The following is a 19,124-nucleotide window of genomic DNA, read 5'->3' as shown; positions in this document are numbered from 1 at the left end:
GTCGTCATATTAAAAAGACGAAAATTGTAGTCAGTTTATGAAATGTGAACTTAAACAGTGAGGAAGATATTGTCAAGTGTGTTTTATATTGTGAAGTGATGTTTTGGAACGAGTTACGTGATATTGCAACAAAAGTAATAAAAAAGAAGTGTAACTTAAATTAGGAGTGCTGATTACTTTTTTACATCAACTTTTGCAAGTTAGGACAGTTTAATCTTCAAGAATGGTTTATGAAACACATCTATAAATCTTTTGAATATCGCAGAATAACACCTAGGCCTCTTTGCAAAAAATGGTTCAAATGGCTCTGAGCACTATGGGACTTAACATCTATGGTCATCAGTCCCCTAGAACTTAGAACTACTTAAACCTAACCAACCTAAGGACGTCACACAATACCCAGTCATGCCTCTTTGCATCCGAGCTTGGAATCATCACTACCTAGATTTTCGACGATTGAGCCATGAGTTCACAACGAGACCAGCGTGGGAAACACGAAAAATGAGTGCCTAGTTTATCCATTATTTCAAAAAATGACTTTATTAACTGTGCTCTAATGACACCTGCCACATAATATAACTTTGTTGTTGCCCGAAAATGCAATATTTAGCAGCGTGAGCAACACTACAATCATAATTAATTTTTGACCTTTGTTGTGGTAGGGTTGTTAGAAGTTTTTGGCGGGATCGAAGAGGTTAGGTTAGGTTAAGTCAGAATCTATTCTATATATGAAGTACGTTAGATTTTAAGCTCCAAGTGTGGGATGAGTACCACCACGTGTCTGCGCTAGGAGATGGGGGCTACAAAGCAGTGTTTTCTATTAAGAAGATATCGAATATACATAAAGGAGCTACATTTGTCTCCAAAAGAACGTGGCGAGTACTCTGTGTTTATTTACTGGAATTACCAGACAATTTGTACGAATATATGAGATGAAGGGAAAAACGCCATGCCACAAAAGGTGAAAATGCTCTAACTTTGTGACGCCACTTTCCTTTCCTAACAAGGAAGGGTCGTCGAGCAGATGCGCAAAACTATAGACCTATATCTCTGACATCGATCTGTTGTAGAATTTTAGAACATGTTTTTTGCTCGCGTATCATGTCATTTCTGGAAACCCAGAATCTACTCTGTAGGAATCGACATGGATTCCGGAAACAGCGATCGTGTGAGACCCAACTCGCTTTATTTGCTCATGAGACCCAGAAAATATTAGATACAGGCTCCCAGGTAGATGCCATTTTCCTTGACTTCCGGAAGGCGTTCGATACAGTTCCGCACTATCGCCTACGGAATATCAGACTACCTGTGTCGCTGGATTGAAGAGTTTTTAGCAAACAGAATACAGCATGTTGTTCTCAATGGAGAGACGTCTACAGACGTTAATGTAACCTCTGGCGTGCCACAGGGGAGTGTTAGGGGACCATTGCTTTTCACAATATATATAAATGACCCAGTAGATAGTGTCGGAAGTTCCATGCGGCTTTTCGCGGATGATGCTGTAGAATACAGAGAAGTTGCAGCATTAGAAAATTGCAGCGAAATGCAGGAAGATCTGCAGCGGATAGGCACTTGGTGCAGGGAGTGGCAACTGACCCTTAACATAGACAAGTGTAATGTATTGCGAATACATAGAAAGAAGGATCCTTTATTGTATGATTATATGATAGTGGAACAGACACTGGTAGCAGTTACTTCTGTAAAATATCTGGGAGTATGCGTACGGAGCGATTTGAAGTGGAATGATCATATAAAATTAATTGTTGGTAAGGCGGGTACCAGGTTGAGATTCATTGGGAGAGTCCATCAACAAAGGAGGTGGCTCACAAAACACTCGTTCGACCTACACTTGAGTATTGCTCATCAGTGTGGAATCCGTACGATCGGGTTGACGGAGGAGATAGAGAAGGTTCAAAGAAGAGCGGCGCGTTTCGTCACAGGGTTATTTGGTAAGCGTGATAGCGTTACGGAGATGTTTAGCAAACTCAAGTGGCAAACTCTGCAAGAGAGGCGCTCTGCATCGCGGTGTAGCTTGCTGTCTAGGTTTCGAGAGGGTGCGTTTCTGGATGAGGTATCGAATATATTGCTCCCCCCTACTTATACCTCCCGAGGAGGTCACGAATGTAAAATTAGAGAGATTCGAGCGCGCACGGAGGCTTTCAGACAGTCGTTCTTCCACCAACCATACGCGCCTGGAACAGGAAAGGGAGGTAATGACAGTGGCACGTAAAGTGCCCTCCGCCACACACCGTTAGGTGGCTTGCGGAGTATAAATGTAGGTGTAGATGTAGAACCGATTAGTTTCAGGAGTGGCCGCTACCTTTGAAGCTAACATGCCGTATCTTATGTCTTGAACTTTTATACCTTCTGTATTATCGCGAAATGTAGGAGAGAGTGTCACAGAAATGTTGCAAATTTTGCGCTGGAAATCGTTAAAAGAAAGGCGTTTTTCGTTATATGGAATCTTCTCACGAAATGCCAATCACCAACTTTCTCCTCCGAATGCGAAAATATTTTGTTGACACCGACCTACATAGGGAGAAACGATCGCCACGATAAAATAAGGGAAATCAGAGCTCATACGGGAAGATATAGGTATTCATTCTTCCCGCGCTATACGAGATTGGAGTAATAGAGACTTGTGAAGGTAGTTCGATGAACCCTCTGCCAGGCACTTAAATGTAATTTGCAGAGTATCCATGTAGATGTAGATGTAGATGTAGATGTACCCGTGTACACCGCACTAATAATAAACGTGTTGTTCAGATTGAATTATCTCATTATGAGAGTATTGAAGAACGATTTGCATTCAAAAGCTAAGATCGCACAAGATATCTTTCATTCAAGACAACCGGTTTCAACAGTCTTTGCTGTCATCTTCAGATCTTAAACATCTTTTTGTAATAAAATATATTCATTTTACACTGAACCTCACCCACAAGATGAAAAGTGGATAAAACTTAGCACATTATTTAACGATGTCAAACTTGGGCTTTTCAATGGTGTTGTAAGGTGGTCAAGTCATTTTGATGTTTGTATGTTGTCGATGTGCAGAGAGAGAACAAGTTACGTTACTGTTAAACAATCTTTGGTCTTGTTGTCACAGAATCTTTGCCTCTGTGCAATCTGATACATTCTAAGTTGAAGTGTGGTAGGAGATGGATGCGTTCTATAGTGCTGTGTTGACGTGTGATTGTATCTATTAGACGAAGAAAGATTGATTGTAAAGGACAGCAAGGATGAATAAGATGTATCTGTAAGAAAGCAAAGAGAACATACATTTTTAATAATTTTTTGATTTTTTGAAGGAAAGAAGTTTGAGGTAAGACTGCAGCACTGCGCACGTAATTTTTAGATATGATTGTCGGCACATAGTTAACTTCGTCCAGTTGCTCAGAAGTGGCAGAAAGACTGCCCCACTTCCCTGAGTCATTCATTAAAATATAAATTGATTAAGCTGTTTGGTTTTTACAGAAATTCTCTGTTAACAATGTACCCTCTTTGAATCATTGCTCGGTTTGTTAATCTTGTATTGTTCTGACCTATGTTATGTGAAGATGACATGAACGTTTACCATGTCTTTTTGAAAATATACTCCATTCTAAAATCATTGTCTTGGAATATCATTTCATAGGAATAGTTACTTTCCAGCCCCACTGTATATGATCACGCGTTACGACAGCTGGAAATTTTATTTAGAAACAGAAATCTAGCTTCCCGCTTGCTGCTTGCCGTTGTGATTTCGAGAAATCTGCAACAATGCTCTCAAGACGCGAGGCAAGTGGAAATTTTGATTAGAGCCAGATAACTGTCTTACTTCAGTTGCGCCATTAATATGAAAACAAGTTGCATTCAGAAGAGTTACAGTTGAGTTCAAATTAGGTTCTATTTAGTCGCAAGTTAGCATACGAGTTTAAGTTGGACAGCAGTTTGTGAGGATATAGTTTTGGTAATACGTAGCCTTTTATAGAATGGAAGGTAAATTTGGGCCAAATTTCATACAAAAACAAATATAGTGAGGTGATTACAATTTTTAGCGCTGTTCACAGAATGGCTTATTGTGCTACAGTGGCAGGATGTATGACGTCGGTGTATAAAGATTTTGCCAATGAGGCTATGACCACATAATTGTTAATGGATGGTAGCAGAGTTTTCTATTACATGACATAGGGATAAAATTTGTGTGTAACTAAGTATTATTTAATTAATGCAAGCTACATTTGTGCTTTCACAGCAGCTCACTTTATTATAAAAATTGTGGAAATTAATGCAATTCTGGCAGGTATATTCAGATAATCAGATTCTGTCACTGGGATCTTCACTGCTCTGTAAACTCTTGCCCAGTGGATTTGAGAAAGGAAGTAATCAGATTTCTTTTGACAGGGTGTGTAGCTTTCTGTAAAAGAAGTAAACTATATTACAATGTCTTTTAATGCATTTGCTCCAAGCAAAGCTCCAATATTCGGTAAGGAATAAATTGAAAATTTCGTAGTTTTTAGGTTCAAATGGCTCTGAGCACTATGGGACTTAACTACTGAGGTCATCAGTCCCCTAGAACTTAGAACTACTTAAACCTAACTAACCTAAGGACATCACACACATCCATGCCCGAGGCAGGATTCGAACCTGCGACCGTAGCGGTCACGCGGTTCCAAACTGACGCGCTTAGAACCGCACGGCCACATCGGTCAGCGTAGTTTTTAGGGTGCAAGAGTCAAAATATTAGCGTTTAAGTTAGTATTTAGATCATCATAAATAGCATCCAACATATGGCACAAAAACGTTGAAACTGTACTTTTCATGACGTGAGTTCTGTTATTGAAAAGATGTAATCGTCAGATGTCAAATATCCAAGTATCACTTCTAGTTTTACTTGAGCCAGAACTGTACCTTCAATGGATCTGACTTTTTCACAGAACTCTAATCACATCTCTACAAGTACTAGAAATCTATTTTGCTGAATTCATTTGAAGTTGTGAAAACATACGTCAGTTAACCTCCAATGACTGTCAATCAGCATACGTGTCTAAGACAACCAAAATTTAGAGTAAGGAACTCGTAATACATAAAGCACGCGAAAGTGGAAACACGCACGAACACCATTTGAAAATCACTTCATGTAACAGTCACCAACCTGCTGGCATAAAAACGCCAGCAAGCAGTTATAACAATTTGTAAACAGCTAATGTCCGTCTACCGCAGCTCAAAAAAAGATGTACTAAAATAAATTTAAGCATAAGATAGGCCAACCTTGTCACGTGAACAAATTATTTTTGGATGCCAATGTGGTATTGGAGACAACACGGTGTCGCGTATACACTCTTGATGAAAGCTAGCCGATGTGTGCTTGTAACAAGGATCCCACGGTAAATGCGCCAAGGAAATCAAATACTCTTTTGGCAGTGGTGGGGCCTGGCGATGGAGGTAATCTGGCGCCGAAAGTAGTCGTGTGACAGAATAAGACATTCTCACAGCTGTGGTGGTACTTCTTCTCATATATATCATCAACTGAAGTCCCCCGTCCACGCAATAAGATTGATATCCATATATTCCGAGCTTTATTACGATTGCGATTTTTCTCATCTTCAGGATGGCACAAACTCCTCCTTTGTCTAAGCTTACCAGTTCCTCACAGTCCATGTTTCATGTCGTGTGAGCCACTATGAATGGGAAAAAGCAAACTTGTAAAATTTTTTTGTTTATTTATAGACACAATCTCATGTTTATGACACAGTCATAAGAAGTTTCGGCCATACAATGAACCATCTTCAGATGCTAAAAGCGGCATACACTGAACACAGCGTCTGAAGATGGTCATTGTATGGCCGAAATAGCTTATGGCTGTGTCATAAACATGTGATTGTGTCTATAAATAAATAAAAATTTTTTAGCAGAGAATCAATCACGCACTCTATAGACAAATTGTCGTTTTTTCCAAAAAGCAAACTGATTTGTATTTCACCGACTGTCGTCCGAAATCTGTACGTTTGGGCGCTGAGATCTACCACATAGCGACCGCGCACTTAGTAGCGCACTGGTTTGAAAGCAGTGGCTGTTTTCGGCCGATGTCGGTCGTCGGCGGAATCTTCTGATATCGGTGCCACTGTGGTAGCAACCTATAACGTCGCCGTCGCTATTTGTTCGTTTGCCGCATACGTGGCGCAATCTAGACAAATTTGAATAATCTACTGACATTGTATACAAAGCGAATGTGTAACAAAGCAAACGATCAAAAGGTAATCAAATGAAAACGTGACGTACGAACGCCATTTTTGCATGAGGCAGTGGCGGAGGGAACTAAAGGCAGGAATTCCAATCGTTCTACTGCAGGAGTAGTTGGCACTGCCTCCAGACTGGAGTACAGTGAATGATATCGAAACTGCTACACTACGCCGGCCGCTGTGCCCGAGCGATTCTAGGTGTTTCAGTCCGGAACCGAGCTGCTGCAACGGTCGCAGGTTCGAATCCTGCCTCGGGCATGGATGTGTGTGATGTCCTTAGGTTAGTTAGGTTTAACTAGTTCTAAGACTAGGGGACTGATAACCTCAAATGTTAAGGCCCATAGTGCTTAGAGCCATTTTTGTTATACTACGAAGCTGCAGTCCTTTATTTGTCAAACATTCACTTCACGACACTTTCATAACATGTCGGATATTAAAATTCATTCCACTCGGAACATATTCTGAGTTCTAATGTATTAAATATTCTTGAGACTGACGATTCGGCATGGTTTTAGAAAGCATCACTAGTGTAAAACTCAGCTTATCCTTTTACTGCTAACTATGGATGAAGGGCAACAGGCAGATACCGTATTTATATATTTTCAGAAACCATATGGTACGATGCCCCATTGCAGATGTTAACAAAGGTACGAGCATATGGAATATTTTCCCAGATATGTGAGGGGGTCGAAGACTTCTTAACTAATTTGACCCAGTATGTTCAAATAACTTACGGGTTTGCTCCGGGTGACGTTGTCGACCACCGCCGATATTTCGACAGGAGCACACCATGCCATTCTCAAGGCACAACTGCAAGGAGGAAGCACTGTGCAAGGGAATTTAATACCTCGGTTCACACAGGAGAAACAAGGATGATATCACACACAGAACAAGTAACCGATGAGTCAACACATAACCAAAGATAACCAATACCAGAAATGTCGATACTGAGTATTAATCAGCATGTGAGCTAGCACTAATTCTGTCCCTCTGTTTTTTGATGAGAGACAGAGCCGGATTCCAAGAAGCATTTAAGAAAATCCACCATCTCTCCTTGCAGCTGTGCCTTGAGAATTTCAGGGTGTGCTCCTGTCGAAATATCGGCGGTGACCTACGACGTCACGCCGGCAGCAAACCCGTAAGTTATTTGAACATTCAATTCGCCGGGAAAATCTAAGGCCTCACATAACCCAGTATGTTGTCATCGACGGCGAATGTTGATCGGAACGCCGGCCGCGGTGGTCTAGCGGTTCTAGGCGCTCAGTCCGGAACCGCGGGACAGCTACGGTCGCAGGTTCGAATCCTGCCTCGGGCATGGATGTGTGTGATGTCCTTAGGTTAGTTAGGTTTAAGTAGTTCTAAGTTCTAGGCGACTGATGACCTCAGAAGTTAAGTCGCATAGTGCTCAGAGCCATTTGAACCATTTTTTTGTTGATCTGAGACAGGGATATCGTCAGGAGTGCACCAAGGCAATGTGATAGGACGGCTCTTATTGTCTACATACACAATTGATTTGGCGGACGGGGTGGACGGCAACCTGCAGTTGTTTGCTGATGATGCTGTGGTGTACGGCAAGGCGTCGAAGTTGAGTGGCCGTTGCAAGTTACAGGATGACCTAGTCAAAATTTCTACTTGGTATAATCAATGGCAGCTAGCTCTAAATGTGGGAGGATGTGAGCTAATGCGGATGAGTAGGAAAAACAAACCTGCAATGTTCGGATACGCAGTCACGCCGTTTGAATATCTGGGCCCTATCTTGCAGAGTGATATGAAATGGAACGGGCATGTGAGAACTGTGGTAGGGGAGGCGAATGGTCGACGTCGGTTAGGGAAGTGTGGTTCGCCTGTAAAGGAGACCAGTGCGACCCACTCTTGACTACTGCTCGAGTGTTTGGGATCTACACTAGGTCGAATTAAAGAAAGGCATCGAAGCAATTTAGAGGCGGGCTGCTAGAGTTTTTTATCATTTCAAGTGTTGCGGAGATGCTTCAGGAAATCAAATGGGAATCCCTGGAGGGAAGGCGACGTTCTTTTAGAGGAAGACTTCTGAGAAAATTTAGAGAACCGCCACAGAAAGGTTCTACTTCTTCCAAAATGCGTTTTGCCTACGGATCGCGAATATAGGATGCCAGAAATTAGGGCTCATACAGAGGCATACAGAAAGTCACTTTGCCCTTGCTCTATTTGAGAGTAGAACAGGAAATGAATATACCAGTAGTGGTATAGTGTACCGTCAACAACGCACAGGACAGTGGTTTGCGGAATACCTGTGTAGATGCAGAACTGATATCCATCATCAACAACAGTATGACAAGAATGCGTACTTCTCTTTGTCGTCGTACGGAGGCAAACAGCCTTCGAATGTAATCTTAAGGAATTTCCTGCCTTGCCGGACACACCGTGTCAGTACGTTAGCGTAACAGGTTGCAGGCTGGTGTAAAAGTGTACATCTTTCTGTCGCAACCCAGACACGTTGCATGGGTGAAAAATCAGACGACTGGACAGGCAGATCAAGGATCCATACTTTCCTCAAGCCGTTTGTCGTGTGAAATGCAACTTGGGGTCTTGCGCTATGCTGTTGGAATATGCCAATTGCTACAGTAGACAGGAAGGATATGAAAACATGGATTCATTAACTGTCGTTCCTGTGAACGCTCTTTATTCTCACGAAGTAATGAATGCTATCGACAGGCGATCTCAAATTGATTACTTTTTTTTTTTTTTTTTTTTAGACATCCAGAATACTTTCGATACCGTACCCCACAATCGACTCCTAACCAAATAGTGTGATTCTGGACTTCTCTGTCAGAAATGTCACAGTTCTTAGTAACTGACGGGCAGTCATCGAGTAAACTATACTGCTGGCCATTAAAATTACTACACCACGAAGATGACGTGCTACAGACGCGAAATTTAACCTACAGGAAGAAGACGCTGTGATATGCAAATGATTACCTTTTCACAGCATTCACACAACGTTGGCGCCGGTGGCGACACCTAGAACGTGCTGACATGAGGAAAGTTTCCAACCTATTTCTCATGCACAAACAGCAGTTGACCGGCGTTGCGTGCTGAAACGTTGTTGTGATGCCTCGTGTAAGGAGGATAAATGCCTACCATCACGTTTCAGACTTTGATAAAGTTCGGATTGTAGCCTATCGCGATTGCGGTTTATCGTATCGCGACATTGCTGCTCGCGTTGGTCGAGATCTAATGACTGTTAGCAGAATATGGAATCGGTGGGTTCAGGAGGGTAATACGGAACGCCGTGCTGGATCCCAACGGCCTCGTATCACTAGCAGTCGAGATGACAGGCATCTTATCCGCATGGCTGTAACGGATCGTGCAGCCACGTCTCGATCCCTGAGTCTACAGATGGGGACGTTTGCAAGACAACAACCATCTGCACTAACAGTTCGATGACGTTTGCAGAAGCATGGACTATCAGCTCGGAGACCATGGCTGCGGTTACCCTTGAGGATGCATCAGAGACAGGAGCGCCTGCGATGGTGTACTCAACGACGAACCTGGGTGCACGAATGGCAAAACGACATTTTTTCGGATGAATCCAGGTTCTGTTTACAGCATCATGATGGTCGCATCTGTGTTTGGCGACATCGCGATGAACGCACAGTGGAAGCGTGTATTCGTCATCGCCATACTGGCGTATCTCCAGGCGTGACGGTATGGGGTGCCATTTTTAAATAAATCGATAATAAATAAATAAATTGGTTACACTTCTCGGTCACCTCTTGTTCGCATTGACGGCACTTTGAACAGTTGACGTTACATTTCAGATGTGTTACGACCCGTGGCTCTACCCTTCATTCGATCCCTCGGAAAACCTACATTTCAGCAGGATAATACACGACCGCATGTTGCAGGTCCTGTACGGGCCTTTCTGGATACAGAAAATGTTGGACTGCTTCCCTGGCCAGCAAATTCTCCAAATCTCTCACCAATTGAAAACGTCTGGTCAATGGTGGCCGAGCAACTGGCTCGTCAGGATACGCCAGTCACTACTCTTGATGAACTGTGGTATCGCGTTGAACCTGCATGGGCAGCTGTACCTGTACACGCCATCAGAGCTCTGTTTGACTCAATGCGCAGGCGCAACAAGGCCGTTATTATGGCCAGAGGTGGTTTTACTGGGTACTGATTTCTGAGGATCTATGCACCCAAATTGCGTGAAAACGTAATCACATGCCAATTCTAGTATAATATATTTGTCCAACGAATACCCGTTTTTCATCTGCATTTCTTCTTGGTGTAGCAATTTTAATGGCCAGTAGTGTGGAAGTAATATCTTGGTTTCCTCTGTTCTAATTAAACGATTTATTTGACAATGTGAGCAACGCTCTTAGCCTGTTTCTGGATGAGACTGTTATTTACCGTTTTGTAAATTAATCAGATTAAAATTAATTGAAAATTGGTTTAGACATGATTTCTGTAAGGAGTGAAAAGTGGAAATTGACTCTAAATAATGAAAAGTCAGTCTCATGAGTGATAAAAGGTATTCGCCAAATTTCGGAGACACGATTAATCACAAAAATATAAAGGCTGTAAATTCAACAGAATACTTAGGGACTACAATTACGAATAACTTAAATTGGAACGCTCTTATAGATACTGCCGTGGTGACAGCAAACCAGAGACTACGATTTACTGGCAGAACATTTGAAAAATGCAACAGGTCTACTAAACAGGCTCTCTACACAACTCATGCCCCCCTTTTCTGGAATATTGCTGTGCAAAGTGGGATCCACATTTAAAAGGACTGACAGATGACATCGAAAAAGTTCAAAGAATTGGGGCGACAATCATTTAAAAAAGACGTTTTCCGTTGTGGCAGGACCCTCTCATGAAATTTGCATCACCAACTTTCTCAGAGTGCAATAAAAAAAAAAAAAAAAAAAAAAAAGAGAGAGAGAGAGACTTGTTGTGGCTCACCTATACATGGAGAAATAATGTCATCACAATGAAATAAGAGACGATGGAACTCACATGGAGAAATGATCGTGTTTCCCATGGGCTGTTCAAGAAGGCGACGGTAGAGAAATATCCTCAAGGCGGATTAAAACTGTATGCAGGACCGAGACTCGAACTCGAGACCTTTGCCTTTCGCCGGCAAGTGCTTGCCTGCGAAAGGCAAAGGTCTCGAGTTCGAGTCTTGGTCTGGCACATAGTTTTAATCTGCGAGGAAGTTTCATATCAGCGCACACTCCCCTGCTGCAGAGTGAAAATCTCATTCTGGAATCCTCAAGGCGATTCGATGAATCATCTGTCAGACTCTTATATGTAGATGTAGATGCAGATAACAAGGTTTACCATTCTTGGCGTGCATCGGTCTTGGTCAACAGTTAACAAATGAAGCCTGTTGTCGTATCCTGTAGCTCTCCACAACATGATTCCGAGAACTGGAAGGGTATGGATCTGGAGAACTGTTGTTTCCTGTGACGTTTCACTCGGCAAGCTGACGTGGATCTGACCGTCACAAACGTAGCGAGACTCAACGCTGGTGACCACAAGGAGTGGTCAGCTGACAGTGGCTCTACACGACGCCGTTTCTGATGTCTGTCGAATGTGATTCGCAGTAAACGCCGCTTGGTAGCTTAAGGGGGGTAGGACGTCAAACGGGCCGACTTGGAGCAGGAGAGGCACCACAGTACATTTTAATTTCCACTGTCTATACTTTTACAAAAAAAATTCATAAAAACTTAGTCAGCATGACCAGGAAGAATTCAGAATTTACACTCATAGCAGTGGAAGTTCTAAAACATAACGATGTAATTTTTTTACGTGTGAAATTTCATCATTTTTTTCACTTACTAATGGCAGCATTTGTTGCTTTTCTTCATAAGTAAGAGAGATGGTTCGATGAATTTTGCACAGCATACAAACCATACTTACAGGTGTATGAAGCTGTAGAATTTTCCAAATCTATTAAAAACTGTGGTAAAAATTGAGGTAATTAACTACAAAGTTTGTGTTTTTTCTAAACATGAAGTTTGAAATACAACAGATCATTCGTGTTTTTATAAATTAAATAAATTCTAGAGTTCCATACACCTGTAAGTATGGTATGTATGCTGTACAAAATTCATCGAATAATCTGTCTAACTTATGAAGAAAAGTGTACCTATAGCAACAAATACAGCCATTAGTAAGTGAAAAAATAATGAAATTTCACACGTAAAAAATTTTTTTTTTATATTTTCGAACTTCCACTGCAATGAGTGTGAATCCTGAATCCTTCATGGTGATGCTGACAACGTTTTATGAAATTATGTGTAAAAGTATAGACAGTGGAAATTAAAATGTCCTGTGATGCCTTTTCTGCTCCAAGTCGGCCCGTTTGAGGTCCTACCCACCTTAATATCTCAACCCACATACCGGCAATATCTGTCCAACATTTTGTGGTAATACGTTGCCTCTAACATCTAGCTAGATTTGAGAAGATATTTACCTCCTACTCTTCAGAACCTGTCACACTGTCGTGCGTTCTAGTCCTTCTGGATGGACCCCTGGCTACTCTTCATGGATGCTTTCACCTCACCAGTCAGTCTTCAGTTAGTACGCATCTTTTGGTGTGCTGCTCGCAAGTTCCTGATGTCAATATATTCAACTTTTCTAAAGATGGCGATCAGCTGCGTGTGATACTCATGTTGGTATTCTACCGCCGTCCAGGGCGCCTCCAGACACGTCGTAGCTGATCATCGGGGATCAGATCGAAGTGGGACTCGTGACTGAAGACTATTCCAGTTCAGTCAATGAGTTTCCAGGTCGAAGACGTGTATGGACACTCCCAGACAGCGGTGGGCTGCCACTTTGATTGTCGCCGAAACCAGGAGTGATGGTCTGCTATGCCATTTCTTTTCACAGCAGGACCACTTCGGTTGTCTTCCGCGCCACCCCAACAGCACAGTGCTATTCTACGCTCCGTTTCCTTTCCCTGCATGGCAACCCATCTTGGGCATAGGTTTCAGCACGCTAATACCTGCCCACACAGTGCAAATTTTTCTGCTGCCTGTCTTCGCACTTGCCAAACGCTACACTGGCGAGCAAGACCGCCGGATCTCTCCACATTTGAGAACATTTGGAGCATTATGGGCAGGGCTCTCCATCTATCTCGTGATTTTGTCGATCTAACGCTCCAGTTGGAGAGAATTTGGCACGATATCCCTCAGGAGAAAGTCCAGCAACAACTGTCAACAGCCGCGCGGGATTAGCCGAGCGGTCTAGGGCGCTGCAGTCGTGGGCTGTGCGGTTGGTCCCTGGAGAGGTTCGAGTCCTCTCTCGGGCATGTGTGTGTGTGTTTGTCATTAGAATAATTTAGCTTAAGTAGTGTGTAAGCTTAGGGACTGATGACCTTAGCAGTCCCATAAGATTTCACACACATTTGAACATTTTTTTGAACTGTCAACAAATATCAAGCCGAATAAGCGCTTACATAAGGACCAGAGGTGGAGCAACGCGTAATTCAAATGGCTCAAACGGCTCTGAGCACTGTGAGACTCAACTTTTGAGGCCATCAGTCCCCTACAACTTAGAACTACTTAAACCTAAGTAACCTAAGAACATCACACACATCCATGCCCGAGGCAGGATTCGAACCTGCGACCGTAGCGCTCGCGCGGTTCCAGACTTAGCGCCTCGAACCGCTCGGCCACACAGGCCGGCTAACGCGTAATTGATTTGCTCTGTTCGTGAAACTTTTGCTTGAGTAAAATATCCAACTGTCTGAAATTGTAATAATTTGTTTGTCTGGACTTCATCTAACGATTACCGTCCCAGTCGAATAATTCCGTCGGGGAGCGTCGTATTTCTTTTCTTTTTTTTTTTCCTTTTCTTGTCTTAGAGAGTATGTTGTATAACAAATTTCTTCCTTATGTTGAAGAAAAATTATTGAGACACAATCGATTTCTATTTTTACATTGACTGTCATTCTTACGCGACCTTTCCGTGTCTCGCAACGCTCGGTGTGCATTCGGAAACTGCGTTTCCAGCTGGAGAACTGGCTCACGGCCGCGGGCGACCCGCCTGGCAATGAGTCCGCGTGTTGCTCTAAGGCGCCTTGTCGGCTCGTCGCAGAGGGGAATAAATCGCGCCGCCATTAGCACCTCGGGAGCAACAGGTACGCCGTGGCTTGTCCCCCCCTCGTAAACCAGTTCCTGGAAATCGCGTTAGTTATAAGGCGGCCACAGGCGCTTATAAACGACGCCTGACGCAGCGCGTCGTAAATTCAGCCATGTCAGCGGTCGCAGTGTGCAGTTCCTGAGGGCCAGACCGACCATTCTGGCGGGGAATGAGCCGTAACCCGATTTTAAAAGAGCTTCGCTCAGTGGAACAGAAGTCAAAATAAGCGAACACGTCTCTGGGGTTATCCGTAGATATTTGACCGTTTCTGCGAAAACGACGGTCTGAGTATTCGCGATAATTTATGTGCCTTTTTTCGAGTTGACAGTCCAACCCAAGCGGTAGTACAGTGACTATCCAAGCGGCTTCTCACTTTTTTTGCGCCCACTGTTCGACACTTGTTTATTATTCTTATTTTTATATTTGTTTTTCATTTATCTACCCGTGTCCGTAGAAGAATACTACGCGAATGTTTTACAATGTACACTGAAATAACGGCTTCCTTATTCACCGACTAATTTTATACCTGGTGAATGCAGCAAAAAAACAAAAAGATAAAATAAAAAAATAAAAAACCATAAACGAATGGAAAAAATTAGCAAACAGAACTGGTCTCAAAATTTCAGCTGAATTAACAAAATTCATGACAAATATAAAAATTGCACCAAAATACGTAGAACCACAAATAGATAAAATAGAGCGAGTAAATAAATTTAAATATCTTGGAGAAACTATACGACAGAATGGACTAGAAAAATCTGCAATAGATGTAAGAATTAACAAAATGGAAAGAGCATATGGTTTGATCAAAAATATTTACAACAAGAATGTATATCTAGAAAAACAAGACTAAAACACTACACCACAGTGGTACTACCAGAATGTTTATATGGATCTGAGCGCCTAACGATGAACTATAAGATGGACAAATTAGAGGTACTGGAAAGAAGGATTATTAGAAAAATAATGAGTGCAATGAAAACTACCGATGGTTGGAAAATAAGAAGTAATGAGGAGATCTACAAAAATATAGAGAAAATATCTGCAGTAATGGTCAAACGAAGATTAACCTTTTTTGGACATCTCTACCGAATTGCTGGAAATAGTCTAACAGCCGGCCGAAGTGGCCGTGCGGTTAAAGGCGCTGCAGTCTGGAACCGCAAGACCGCTACGGTCGCAGGTTCGAATCCTGCCTCGGGCGTGGATGTTTGTGATGTCCTTAGGTTAGTTAGGTTTAACTAGTTCTAAGTTCTAGGGGACTAATGACCTCAGCAGTTGAGTCCCATAGTGCTCAGAGCCAAATAGACTAACAAAACAAATACTCCTATATTTCTGGACGAAGAAATCGACAATAGCATGGATTTCAGAAGTAAGAAAAGATCTTGAAAGAAACAACATCAAAGAATCAGAAATAGCAGAAAGAAACCGTTTTAAAACAAAATACTAAATTTGGAAAGCTTTCAAAGCAGAAGAAATAAAAATTCTGGAACAACATAGACAGAAGAAAGGAATAGACTTCATGGGGAGAAAATGAGGGAATAGTGGAGAAATAGGAAACAACAACAAAGGAAGAAGAGGAACTGAAGTTGTCAACGTGATCCTAGTTGGTCAAAACGATTGTGAAAAAAAAAAAGAATGAAAAATTATTTGAAATTGTTTTCGGTGAAATACCTATAGTGTAGCTTGATTCATAGCCAGCTGCAAGCGTCAGTTTTCTGAAAAGTCATTCGTTATGCGTGATTTGCATGAAGTTATTTCCAACGCGTGAAATATTCAGCAATGTATCGACGGGTTTTTCCCAAATGAAACTGATACGAAGAAATGTCGCTGTGGCGAACCTTCCTTCGTGCGATGCTCGCGGTGTTCGGAATTTCAGTATTTCGATTATTTCTACGGTCAGTATCATCCAAAGGCAATGCACCAAATATTTCAGAGGAATAAGGTTAAGATCAAAATATAAGAATTAAAAATTCATGTAAGAATGAAACAAGAATAAGAGAATTACCAAATATTGTAAGCCTTAAAGTACCATACACTCATATATTATATAATAAATATGTGACACTTTTAATGAAGCCCACTGTAATTTTACAACTCATATAAACTCCTTGTATCCGCTAATATCTACATTTACATCTATATGGGTACTCTGCAAGTGTCTGGCAGAGGGTTCATCGAAATATCCTTACAATAATTCTCCATTACTCCACTCTCGAAAAGTCCAGAAAAAAACGAACAGCTATACCTCTGATGTCCCTTTTTTGTCGTTTCTCCCTATGTAGGACGGCGTCAACGAAATATTTTCGCATTTGGAGGAGGAAGTTCATGATTCAAATTTCGTGAGAAGATCCCGCCGCAAGGAAAAACGCCTTCACTTTAATGACGTCGACGCCAAATGCTGTATCATGTCCGTGATACTCCCTTCCCTATTTCGCGATAATACAAAACGTACTGCTTTTCTTTGAACTTTGTCGATGTACTCCGTCAGTCCTGTCTGCTAAGGATCTCACATCTTGCCACACTATTCTAAAAGAGGACGGACAAGTGTTGTGTAGGCAGTCTCTTTAGTAGATTTGTTGCATCTTCTAAGTGTTCTGTCAGTAAATCGCAGTCTTTGGTTTGCCTTCACCACAACATTTTCTATGTGTTCTTTCCAACTTAAGTTGTTCGTAATTGTAATTTCTACGTATTTCGTTCAATTTACGGCCTTAAGATTACAGTGATTTATCGTGTTATCGAAGTACAACGGATTACTCTAAGGACTCATGTGGATGATCTCACACTCTTCATTACTTAGGGTTATTTGCCAATTTTCGCACAACACAGGTATCTTTTGTAAATCATTTTGCAATCTGTTCGATTTTAATAGAGGATAAATAACATTATTACCTGAAATACCGCCGATAAAACTGTCTCCTAAATCGTTTATATGGATAACGAACAGCAGAGGGCCTGTAGCACTACCTTGTGGAACGCCAGGAATCACTTTTGCTTTATTTGACGACTTTCCGTCAGTTACTACGAACCGTGATCTCTCTGACAGGAAGTCACGAATCCAGTCGCATAACTGAGACGATACACGATAAGCACGCAATTTGATTACAAGCCGGTTGTCATCTAGCGATTTTCATGTAGTGTCAAAACCCCTCTGAAAATCTAGAAATACGGAATCAGGTTGAAATCCCTTGTCAATAGCACTCAATTGTGTGATAAGAAACAATCCTATGTGGTAGATGAACTAAAAAAACTAATAAAATAAAAGCAACAATCAAGCTCTGAATACGGTACACGAGAGATCACGACAAAAACCACTGTGCCAACCAGTTGAGCTGAGCTTGTCTCACGCTACACTGCATCTAACTGAAAGTCTAAAATGTTGACGTTCGGTTTCTCGTAAACGGCCCAGTATCTACGAAAAAGCCGACATAGATGTTCGTTTACTTTGTCTCCGCTGAGCGAAGTTTGTATGAAACTGGGTTATGGCACTTGCTGTGTTCTACACGTGAGTGCAGTCGACTGCACGGTCATTAGCGACGAAGCTCTAAGCAAAAGTCTTACAGACGAATCTGCCGTGGTCTCATTGAATTCCTTTCGAATGACTGAGCGTACAGATAGAGCGGTAAGACAATGAGCACTGGGTATTCGTATACCTTTAAATGTTGGTCCTTTTTAAGACCATTTGTCGTCCCTTCCACTCTCGAATAGTATGTGAGAAAAATGAACAATGAAATCTTTGCTTGTCAGTGCTGATTTTCCTTATTCTACACAGATCAAAAAAAGCTTTGCATCACCTCTGTTCCGAGAGTTCCGGGATCTGTACAGAAAATTGGAATAGAGATCGACATAAACATAGTTTACGCCCTTTTTAATGCTCATGAAAACCACACATTGCATTTTGTACCACCATACAGTGAGACCTTCAGAGGTGGTGGTCCATATTGCTGTACACAATGGTACCTCTTATACACAGTAGCACGTCCTCTTTCGTTGATGCATGCCTTTATTCGTCGTGGCATACTATCTACAAGTTCATCAAGGCACTGTTGGTCCAGAATGTCCCACTCCTCAATTGCGATTTGGCGTAGATCCCTCAGAGTGGCTGATGGGTCATGTCATCCATAAACAGACCTTTTCAATATATCCGAGGCATGTTCGATAGGGTTCATGTCTGGAGATGTTTCTTGTTGCTGAATCAGAGTACTTTCATTTTACTTTTTTACTGTGGTAAGGTGACGGTTTCCTTGACGGAGGTGTTCTGCGAATGTTGAATGGCTGGTGCCATATTTACACGCTCTTTTGTGTTCCTTACAAAGCATGATCAACACAAACAAAACCGTAAGAGAAAAAAAACCATATTCTTACAGTGACCACTGAAATGAGTTAAAATAAAGCTGAACGCGTCTGGGCCGGATAAGACAATTTTTACAGTTGCTAAGGACGGCAGTTAACCTATACAACTTGTATATGTGCAATTGCGGAAAATGAGAGGCAAAAAAAAGAGGACAACTTGTATATTTATATAGCGTGTCGTGTATCTTATACATGTTGTCTTAAGGAGAAATGGTCAATATCCAGCAATGTGAGAACAACGATCATTCGAAGCAAAATAGTTTAATAGACATGGGCTCTAAAACACGTACCTTAAGAGTTATGAACACTTTCTCATCTTCGATATTGTGAAACTAATCTCTTCTACTGCAAGCTCTTTGTTTTCCACATTGTGAGAGGCGGTAGTACAGGGTGTTCAGAAAAGGGCTCCCTGATTTC

The sequence above is a fragment of the Schistocerca serialis genome, chromosome 10 (assembly GCF_023864345.2).
Source record: "Schistocerca serialis cubense isolate TAMUIC-IGC-003099 chromosome 10, iqSchSeri2.2, whole genome shotgun sequence".
Lineage (NCBI taxonomy): Eukaryota > Metazoa > Arthropoda > Insecta > Orthoptera > Acrididae > Schistocerca > Schistocerca serialis.
The sequence above is the reverse complement of the archived record's forward strand: the minus strand, read 5'-3'. Positions refer to the sequence as shown.